At 35.3% G+C, this 11,034-nt stretch overlaps 1 long non-coding RNA gene across 1 annotated transcript; it reads left to right on the top strand.

Annotated features, from left to right (window-relative positions):
- The first annotated feature begins 3,455 nt into the window (after positions 1-3,455).
- Positions 3,456-4,479, top strand: LOC136216480 (uncharacterized). Its single transcript, XR_010683316.1, has 2 exons — positions 3,456-3,996; positions 4,090-4,479. It is a non-coding gene; the product is annotated as an uncharacterized lncRNA (long non-coding RNA).
- The last annotated feature ends 6,555 nt before the right edge of the window (positions 4,480-11,034 follow it).

The raw sequence follows: 11,034 nt of genomic DNA, 5'->3' as shown, positions 1-11,034 counted from the left end.
CAGAATATAACATGCAGATAAGACAGCTTCCCCCCACATGTTATCAGATAACCCAGAACTAATTAACATGTCATTCATCATCTCTTTGAGAGTTCTATTTTTCCTTTCAGCTATGCCGTTTTGTTGAGGTGTATACGGTGCACTAGTCTCATGTACAATGCCATTATTCTCACAAAAGGACTTAAGGAAAAAAGTTCCATACTCTCCTCCCCTATCAGACCTAAGCCTTTTTATTTTCTTGTCTAATTGATTCTCTACCTCTGATTTAAATTTAATAAACATATGCTCAGCCTCATCTTTTGATTTTAATAAATATACTTTGGTATATCTAGAGAAGTCATCAACAAAAGTAATGTAATATCTTTTGCCACCTTTGCTAACAGAGTTTTTAAAATCAGCCAAATCAGAGTGAATCAAACCAAGTAGTTCTGTACTTCTACTCTCAACAGGTAAGAAAGGTTTCTTTGCAAATTTTGCTTCCACACATATAGAGCATTTGGAATTAATCTCAGAATTAGTGACATTTATAACATGCATATTTTTCAATTTTTTAATGGAAGCAAAATTTACATGTCTTAATCTACCATGCCACAAATTAATGGATTCACTCAAGTAAACAGAAGCAGATGTAGTTGCATTAATTCCAACAGAATTCACATGGACAGTGTTCAAAATAAAGAGGCCATCAGCTAGGTACCCTTTTCCCACAAAAGTCTCATTCCTAGTGAGAATAACCTTATCATCCTCAAAAATAATTTTTAAACTAGCCTTATTTAGCAAGCTACCAGAAATAAGATTCCTACGAAGAGCAGGCACATACAACACATTATTTAAAGACAAGCTTTTTTCAGAAGTTAACTTAATTAAAACTGTTCCTTTACCGATAACACCAGCAGTAGTGGTGTTTCCCATGTAGACGCATTCCCCACCGACAGAGTCCTCAAAGTGATTAAACAGGTCCTTGTTTGAGCATAAGTGCCTTGTAGCTCCAGTATCTAGAACCCAGTCCGTTTTGTTTTCCACCAGATTAGCTTCAACCACAACAGCAACAATAATTTCTTCATTTTCCACCAGGTTGGATTGTGGAGCAGCTCTGTTGTTTGGATTATAATTGGTGTTCTGTTGGTTCTTCCTTTGGTAGCACTGAAATTCCTTGTGGCCAGGTTTACCACACACAAAGCATTCCACTACTTTCCTCTTCTGAATTCTTCCATTCTTCTTGAAAGGCTTGTTTTGGTTTGAGCCTTTTTGGAATTTGGTTGAAGGTCCTTTGTTCATGTCTTTGGGCACCACAGCAGATTCAATAATATTAGCATTAATTGAAACAGACTTAGAGGAAAGTTGCTTATCTTTCATTCGATTTGCTTCTTCAGTTCTCATGTGGCTGACTAGCTCCTGGAGACTGAAGTCTTTTTTCTTATGTTTCAGATGGTTTCTGAAATCACTCTAGGAGGGTGGAAATTTTTCCAGGAGGACATTGGCTTGCAGCAGATCAGACATTGTCATGCCTTCACCCAGAACTTCAGCAACTAGATTCTCATATTCATGAATCTGGTCAATGATTGGTTTTTCATCAACCATTTGATAATTGAGCCATCTTCCAACCACGTATTTACGTTTACCTGCATCATCAGACCCGTATTTTTCTTTGAGGGTATCCCAAATTTCTTTGGCAGACCTTTTATTGACAAAAATATCGAACAGTGGGTTCGACATATGATTTAGGAGATGACCCCTAACTGTTTTGTTGTCTTTTTCGTATTTTGCAGAACGAGTGTCGTACTGCTGAACAATCAGAGACATGGCAGGAGCATTTGGGTCAGAGGGTGGATCCTGGACAACAACATAGTCCAGTTCAAGCTGTTCAAAGAAAATCAGAATTTTCTGCGACCATCTTTTGTAATTAAGACCGTCCAGAGGTTCAAGTTTGGAGAGGTCATGAAAGGATTTCACAATTAAAGCAGACATGATTGCGAAACAGAAATTCGCTTTCAAATTGTAAGAAACAAAGAGGGTTACAGAAAAACCGAATTGAAATTAAGAACAGAAATCGAACTGTGCCGTGGCGGAGGCCACTGCCTTGAAAGCGATTTCGACAGACCGAGGTGCAATTTGTAACTCCGGTCGCTCCCCAAGGTTAACACAGAAACCTTCGAACCTGTGCACTCAAAGTCGAAGATTGTAGAACAGCAAAAGAGTATTTTAATTGCCCAGAAAAACGATTGAAAGTAAAAACTGTGTTTCCAAAGCTGGAAACTGGTTGTATTTATAGCCTTCAGAAATATGAACGTTAGAACGTTCATATACACGTTAGAACGTGGAGTAAGACCAGGAGAAAAATAAGGTTCGGTTTTTTACTAAATAAAAGGTTAAAGAAAAATTCAAAGAAGTTAAAACGGATAAAAAGAAAAATAAAATTCGGGCCCAGTCCAGTCGGGACGGGCGGGCGTCGCGCGCGTGTGGTATATTTGCTAAAAACCACTTAACACAATTTAAAGGCTTCTAAAGCCCAACTCTATATATACCCACTCAAACCTTTGTAAGTTTCCTATGTGGGATTGTGAAAGTGCCCTTGAAAGCAAAGTCTTAAAGACAAATATACCCCCCACTTCAAATCCATTTTATTCAATCATCAAAGCTTTAAACACCAAAGCTTAAAGCCATTTATTCTAACAGGAGAGAGAAATTCAATTGATTTTAGAGAGAGAAATTAACAAAGAGAAGAAAGAGAAAAAAGAATAAAAATTAAAAATTAAAGAGATAGAGAAGGTGGTGTATTTGATTTTTAATTTTTATTTTGGAGTTTATTTGTGATAATTAGATAATAAGGGGGGTTAATTTATAAAATAAATAAATATAAGGACCAAATTAACTCTTTTCCCTTTGACTTTTAACACCGTTAGTCAATTTGGTATGTGTTTGCTAACAGAATGAAGTACATGTACCATTTTGCAAACTTTTAAACCAAATGAGTGTTGTTCGAAAACAGGTGTAATCACAAAATTTATTTTTGTACTTTTTCCTAAATATTATTTACAAGCCTTTAACCAATTACTAGAAAAAAGACTCACTCACATGTAGAGAGTGTTTCGAAACACCATCCGGTTAGGTGAGTGCCCGCACATCGTGAGCGACGCAAATACTATACTGAAATGAAGTCCCTTATACCAACCTACTTTTAGTGCTAAAATGCAAAAAAAAAAATAATTTCATTGAATTTTTAATTTTAAATCATTAAAAACCCTGGGTCATGCCGGTTCCGGTTCAGACCCATGACTATCCGGTTTTTTTGAAATTTAATAAAACCAGATAGGTTTAGACCGAATATCGAACCAGTTCCGGATTCGAAATTTATAACATTATTAGCAACGACTTGACTCTCGGATTAGAGTAAAGATGGAGAAAAGGACAACTGAATTTGAACCAAACATTAATTTTCCCAGTTGGCACGGAAACTACCTATCTTGACTTAAGATAACATTATTAATTTGTGCCAAACGCATAGACATCACACGATTCATCAAAGGTTAATTTCCAAATTCCATGGAAGAGATATCAAGGACTGCTCAAGCTTATTATGCAAAATTATCAGACAAGAAGAAGCAATTAGCAACTGATGTTTTCAAAGCAATAGATTCAAATGGAGATGGAAATATCAGTTTTGAAGAGTATGAGCACTATGTTAATAAGAACAAGTTCAAATCTATTTCTTCTGCTCAATTCTTTCAGAAACTAGACAAAGATGAAAATGGGATGTTAGATTTCGATGAATTCATCACTCTGCAATACTTATACGCGACCGAAAGAGTTTATTCCTGCGACGGATGCAAAGTGTTCCTAGATGGAGCTTATTTCACATGTGTTCATTGCTTCAATGATGATTCTGACAATACTTATGATCTGTGTTGTGATTGTTATGGTAATAGAATTCATCATCAACATACCGTGTTTCTCGATAATTACACCTTGCTTCACGCCCTCCGAAACAAAAATAAGGTAATTAGTTGGAGATTCAATTAATTAAATTGAATTTTATTTTGAAATTAGACTATTATTGAACAAAGCTGTTTTGTGGGATCAATTTTTCAGAGCAAAAGCGGAGGAGCCGTAGAGATGAGTACATTTGCAAAACATAGTTCTATTGGCATTGGTGCTGCATGTATTATTGGCTTATGTAGTATAATGTAAAAGGGAGTGTTTTTTTTGGGTAGGAAAAAAAGTTTAGGTAAGGGTAGGTCTACCCACTCCCAAGGTCAGGGCAAACCACAGACCTCGACGAGGGTTTACAGTGGAATTTACAGATCACCTACCAATGAGGGCTAAATTTTGACGGAGTGGGAGTGTTTAATTATGCATTAAATCTAACAAAAAAAAAAACTATTTTTGAATAGTTGAAACTGAAACTTTAGAATGCCAATAAAATTAATAATGATCTATTAAATGTATGAGTTTTATGTTTAAAGTCGACTTTTATGGTTATTGAAGGTTTAATGTAACAAAAATAAAAATAAAAGATCGAACCTTTGGTTCAATGGTTAGCTAATAGCTATTGCAGTAAGTTGTTTGTTTGTTTTAGTTGAAGCTATTTATTGTTAGCTAATTGATAATTAGTTGTGTTGTAAACTTATATCGTTGAAAAAAACTGAACTGAACTGAATGCTACTGAAGTAAACTGAACTGAACTGAATTTAACTGAATGCTATTGAACTTAACTGAATAATACAGAACTTAATTGAATGCTACCGAACTTAACAATAATGATGATATTAGACTTTAAAATAATTTTAATGATAATATTAGACATTAATAAGCTTATAATAATAATAATGGTTCTAATAATAATAATAATATCAATAATAAATAAATATATTATTAATGATAAAATTAAATTGAATATCAAATAAAAACTCGGTTCGATAAAAGCCTATGAAATTAAATAAAAATGAGTCTAATTTAAATTAAAAATACAAATTGCATACAAACACAAACTGTCTTCTCGGTCATGAATCTTGTCACCTACACTTCACACGTGCGTCATTTTCGGCAACAAATCACAAACATATGTTGGAATGTAAAAAAATAAAAAAATATATATTGTCTTTCTACGAATTGGACAAAAAAAAAATTCAAAAAATTCACCGAATTTATAAATATTAATTTTCAATTCTATTATTAAATTATAAAAATATTAAATCCTTTTTTAAAACAAATTGATATGCAATTGGTGCAGAATAAGGAATAAAAATATCTGTGTTTTATAATAGTATATGAAATTGACCCAAATTATCAATATTATGGGTAAAATTGCTCTTAGCTACCAACGTTAGGGGGTAAAATTACATTAGTTTAGACATTAGGAGTAAAATTGCTTCTGACCTAAGACGTTATGGGTATTTTTACACCTTAACTCTACAATTAATTGTGAAGCCTATCCCATATATCTAGTTTGGTCCATTAATAATTAAAGGGAAAAAAAGATGCAATTCCTAATTTTCAAATATGGATGCATACTTTAATTTTTTTTTTATTAAACGATGTATACTTTAATAAATTACCATTTCTTAACTTTTATCTAATTTATAGATAAATAATAATAATAATGATAAATTATAGATAAATAATAATAATAATAATAATAATAAATTATATATAAATAATTATAATTATAATAAATAATGATAAATTATAGATAAATAATAATAATAATAACAAATTATATATAAATAATTATAATTATAATAAATAATGATAAATTACTGAATGCTGAAATTGAATGTTGAACTGAACTGATTGCTACTGAACTGAATTGAACTGAACTGATTGTTACTGAAATTAAGTAATAAAAAACATGGCCTAATATGGATATTGATAACACCACATTTCTCCTTTGGTGGTTCTGCTAGTGGCTCCGTTTTGGGACGTCGTTGGGTTCGGCCGCGCTTTGGGACGTCGTTGGGTTCGGCCGTGGGCACCCCGACGATAAAGTCAACAATATCATGGGAGAATAAAAAGTATTGAAAAGATGAGAATGTTGTTAACTTAGTTGTAGCATACCCTAGTTGGGGTATATATATTCTCTTTTGTAACTTCATTGCTTTAATTGAGCTTAATTGTCATCAATCCTCCATTAATTGACATTAATCATGTATTAATTGTCACTAATCCTTCTTCTAAGAAATACAGGTTTGTCATTAATCCTATTAATTGTCCTCATTCCTTCTTCTAGAAGAAATAAATCTGGATGTTATCAGAAGCACTCGTAAAAGTTTAAAAAGCTCTTTACGGCTGTCCAACTTCTAAGCGTACTTTGCATTTAATGCTTTTCGGTTAAACATATTTCCCGGATGAGTAGGAATGAGACACATCATTAAACTTTACTACTTCTCTAAGCATCCTGCTCAACACGAAACGACTTGTTATGTTCCATAAGCTAATGAAAACGCTCGAGAGTCTATCTCAAAGAACTCTCCCTTCTCGATGTCAACATATACCAATCTTTTTTTAGTTGGACTTGATAATTTCTTATTATCAAGCTTCTTACATACCTCATCTATTTTTTTTGGGAGTGAAAGCCACGTAGTTCTACCATTATTCTAGGCATTCGCTGCTATAGGCTTTGTTCACCATTTTAAGCTTCATTCGCCCTTCTAAGGTTTTGGCACTCTAGGCTTTGCTCACTTATTTTCCAAAGTGCCTCAGATGTTGCTCATGTTCTTCTTTACTTTTAGAATACACCAGAATGTCATCTATGAACACTATCACAAAACGATCAAGGAAGGGCTTAAACACCCTATTCATTAGATCCATAAAAGCTACAGGAGCATTAGTGAGACCAAAAGGCATCACCAGAAATTCATAGTGACCATACCTAGTCCTGAAAGCTGTCTTAGGTATGTCAACATTGTTAACCCTCAACTGATGATAACCGGACCTCGGACCGATCTTAGAAAAGTACTTTGCACCCTGGAGCTGATCAAATAGATCATCAATTCGAGGAAGAGGGTATTTGTTACGTATTGTGACCTTGTTCAACTGTCGATAATCAATGCACAATCTCATTGATCCATCCTTCTTCTTCACAAACAACACAGGAGCACCCCAATGAGAGACACTAGGGCGGATGAACCCCTTGTCAAGCAAGTCTTGGAGTTGTTCCTTCAACTCCTTTAGTTCAGCAGGAGCCATTCGGTAAAGAGGCATAGATATGGGTCTTGTTTCGGGTGCTAAGTCAACACAGAAATCGATTACTCTTTCAGGTGGCAAACCTGTCAGATCTTCAGGAAAGACATCAGCAAACTCATTCACCACATCAACATTCTCCAACTCGACACCCTTTGCTTGAGTATCCTTAATATAAGCTAGAAAGCCTTCACAGTTCTTATACAACAATCTTCTTGCAGCAATAGCAGAAATAAGACTATGAGGAGCCATGCTACGATCTCCTTGAAATTGAAATTCTATCTCCCCAGGAATTTTGAAAGTTACTAACTTGCTATATCAGTTTAAAGAGGCATGATATGAGGCTAACCAATCCATTCCCAAAAGCACATCAAAATCTAACATTTCAAGTAATACAAGATCAGCTAAGAGTTCCCTTTCCCCTACTTTTACTAAGCAATTCTTAAAAGCTAGATTTATGTCAAGGACATCTCCTATAGGTGTTGCCACAGATAACGGACAATCTAACATAGTGGGTGGTACACCAAATTTCATAGAAAAACAAGGAGAAACAAAGGAATGTGTAGCACCAGGATCAATCAAAACTCTAGCATCAAATGAACATACAGAAATGGTACCTATCACCACTGCATTAGATGCTTGAGCATCCTGCTGTGTCAGATCAAAGGCTCTAGACTGACCTCGACCTGCTGTTGCATGATTAGGAGCTGAGTTGGGACCTCGACCACCCTGACCTCGACCTCCTGAACTCTGGCCTCTACCACCATACTGAGTACCGACAAAAGGAGTAGAAACTGTATCCTGACCCACATCTAGTGTTGTGTTACTGCTTGGGCAATCTTTTCTTCTATGTCCCACCTGACCACAACCAAAATAAGCCCCAGTTGCTCGATGGCATGGAGAGTTACCATGGAATTTACCGCAAAGCTGACAAGTAGGGAATGACGATCTAGAGGAACTTTGACTATTCTGAGTACAAGTGGACTGAGCTCTCTGACCATATCTCTGATTATTCTTGGAGTATTGCCCTCCTTGACTAGGTAAGGAATGGGACCCATGAGATACTGAATAGTTACTTCCCCTACTATGCTGACCACTCTGGTTGTCATATCGAGCACGTTTGTTCTGATCACGAGCCCTACGCTGATCATCAAACATCTCCATCTGCCTGGATCGATCCACCACTTCCTCAAAGCTAGACAATCGTAAAGGAGCAATTCGGTCTAACAGTCTGTCCCGAAGTCCCCTCTCAAACCTCCTTGCCTTCCTCTCCTCAGTTGGAATAAGATGCTCACCAAAACGAGCAAGTCGAGTGAATTTTATTTCATATTCACTCACAGTCATACCACCCTGTTTCAGCACTTCAAACTCTAAAGCTTTAGCTTCCTTAACACTAGGAGGAAGGAACCTCTCTAAGAAAGAATCATGGAACTATGGCCAAAGGAAAGCGTTATCAAGTCCATTCCCTTTCTTGGAAAGATACCAACTACGCGGTACTCCTTGTAACTGATTCCCTGCTAACAATACCATCCTAGCACTGGTGCATCCCAAGACCTCATAACATCTGTCCATAGCATCCAGAAAATTCATAGGATCTGTTACAGAATCCTCACCCGAAAACTTTGGAGGTTGTAACCTCAAGAAGTCACTGAGATCCTGTAATTGAGCTCTATCATTAGGTATAGCAGATCCTGTAGTTCTTGGTTGTCTGTTTTCACCTACCACATTTGTTAGCCTTTCAACTGCTTGAAAGACCCCTTGCAATCCAGCAGCCAAATCAGTGTTAGATATTTGAGTAGGCTGAGAGGTTGAAGCTGTACGCGTGGGCTGAGATGACCCTCCAGCTGGTTGCAAAATTGGTTCAGATGCTGGAGCTGGTCCTCCAATAGGGTGTGAAGCTCCCCCATCAAGTTGGGATGAATTCTCAACGGTCACCCTACTCCTAGTACTAACATTAACCGTATTCTTGCCTCTTTTTCTTCCTTTAGGAGGCATGATTACCTATCCATGCAGCAGAGTTAGACACTTTAGCAAATGAGATATTGAAAATGAGTAAATAAGAAGACCCAAATAGATATGCAAGATGAGGGATACGAACAGAACACGTGAATCCTATACAGTAAGTCTATAAGAACCTAAACATGGCTCTGATACCACCTTTGTCACGACCCAACCCAGGCCATGACCGGCGCATAAATTAAATTAACTTTAATCTATGCTAGCCTTAATTCTGAACTAATAGAAATTCCAAAATTTACTAACAGAATATCAAACTCGTCTCAATTACATGAATAAACCTTAAAAGAATCAAATGTGCAAGTCTAAACCTCAATAATCAAAATTCTCCAAAGATAATATAAAGCTAATTTATTAGGCAATCTCCTTCAACATCAATCCAAGGGTTACCTCACGAACAGGGACCTTAATCTGAAAAAGAAAGATTCAACGTGGTATGAGATTTTCATCTATACGAGCGAAAACCTCAGTGAGTAGCAGCTACGGCACACAACAGAAAGGGAACAGGCAGGCAGGCTGATACTTTTAAATTATGACAAATATAGTTCAAAATATAGTATTTCAAAATCAATTAAACTAAAAGGTTAATATACGATAATCAATTCAAAATGCTGATAAGCAATTGTCAAACATAATACTGAAACCTTTCAAAATATCAAATATTAGGATAATCAGAAAATAAGACAGAACCTTTAAAACACATGGTACAGTGTAACAGAGTGGTGATACTGCACACCATCAGGGCCAGATAAATGGTAAGCGCGCTACCAATAACAGATACAGATAACAGATAATTGCCTTCACCGATCTTATGCATGATTCTAATGCTGACACAACTGACGACAAACTGACAACTGACAACCTGACTCAAAGACAGATGAAAAGTCCTAATGTTATGAAGATCGGTGAGAGGCCAGATAACAGATACAGATATACTGAGCACTTGTACCAGTTTGAAAACATATAGTATACATATATAAATCAGAAAATCATAACTGGTTGAACGAATTATCAGATTTCTAAAATCGAAGTAATAACTGCGATGAATCGCGTATCAGAAAGTACAAATCATATCAAATCAAATTTCAATAATTTCATTGTAACCGATAATAAAACAAATCAAATATAAAGGCCTGTTCCCAGAACACACGCTCTAATACTAAGGATATTTAATAAATATAAGGTTCAAATATAGGCTTTTATAAAGGAAAACATACGATCAAATCCCAATTTTTGATAAACGGTTTTCATTCGGATATTTCAATCAAATCGTGTCATGTACTATAATTACCACTCACCTGAAATTTAAACGGAAGCAAGAACCGAAAAGCTCGTCTCTCAATCGACTGAAGGGATGTCAGAATTATCTATTGGTTCAAATGAAAGGGAGAAAAAATTAACTAAACTTGATCATATCTAAATTAACGGAATCAAACTAGTAATTAAACCCTCACAAACTAATAGATTAAGAATTTTGAAACCTTAAGAATTAATTTAACTACTGCCATATTAAAACCAAATTATTTGGAAACAATTCTAATAAAAGAAAAACCCATGCTCTTCTTCTCATTTAAGATAAAGATTATGAAATAAATGAAAAGAAGATTTAAAGAAAACTAAAATGATTACATCACCACCTAATATTGCAAAGAGATAAGACTAAGATGCACTAGTACCAAATATATTACTTTAATCCAAAATATAAGTTCCAGAAACACCAAACAAAAGGAATTAATATTATTGATAACACCAATGCAAACACCTTAGTCATCATAAACTATTCTTTTCTCAAGAATTTAATAACCTTATATGGGATAGTGTTACAGCAACCTCCAAATC

The sequence above is a fragment of the Euphorbia lathyris genome, chromosome 2 (genome assembly GCF_963576675.1).
Source record: "Euphorbia lathyris chromosome 2, ddEupLath1.1, whole genome shotgun sequence".
NCBI classification, from domain to species: Eukaryota; Viridiplantae; Streptophyta; class Magnoliopsida; order Malpighiales; family Euphorbiaceae; genus Euphorbia; species Euphorbia lathyris.
This window is presented reverse-complemented; position numbering and strand designations above follow the sequence as displayed.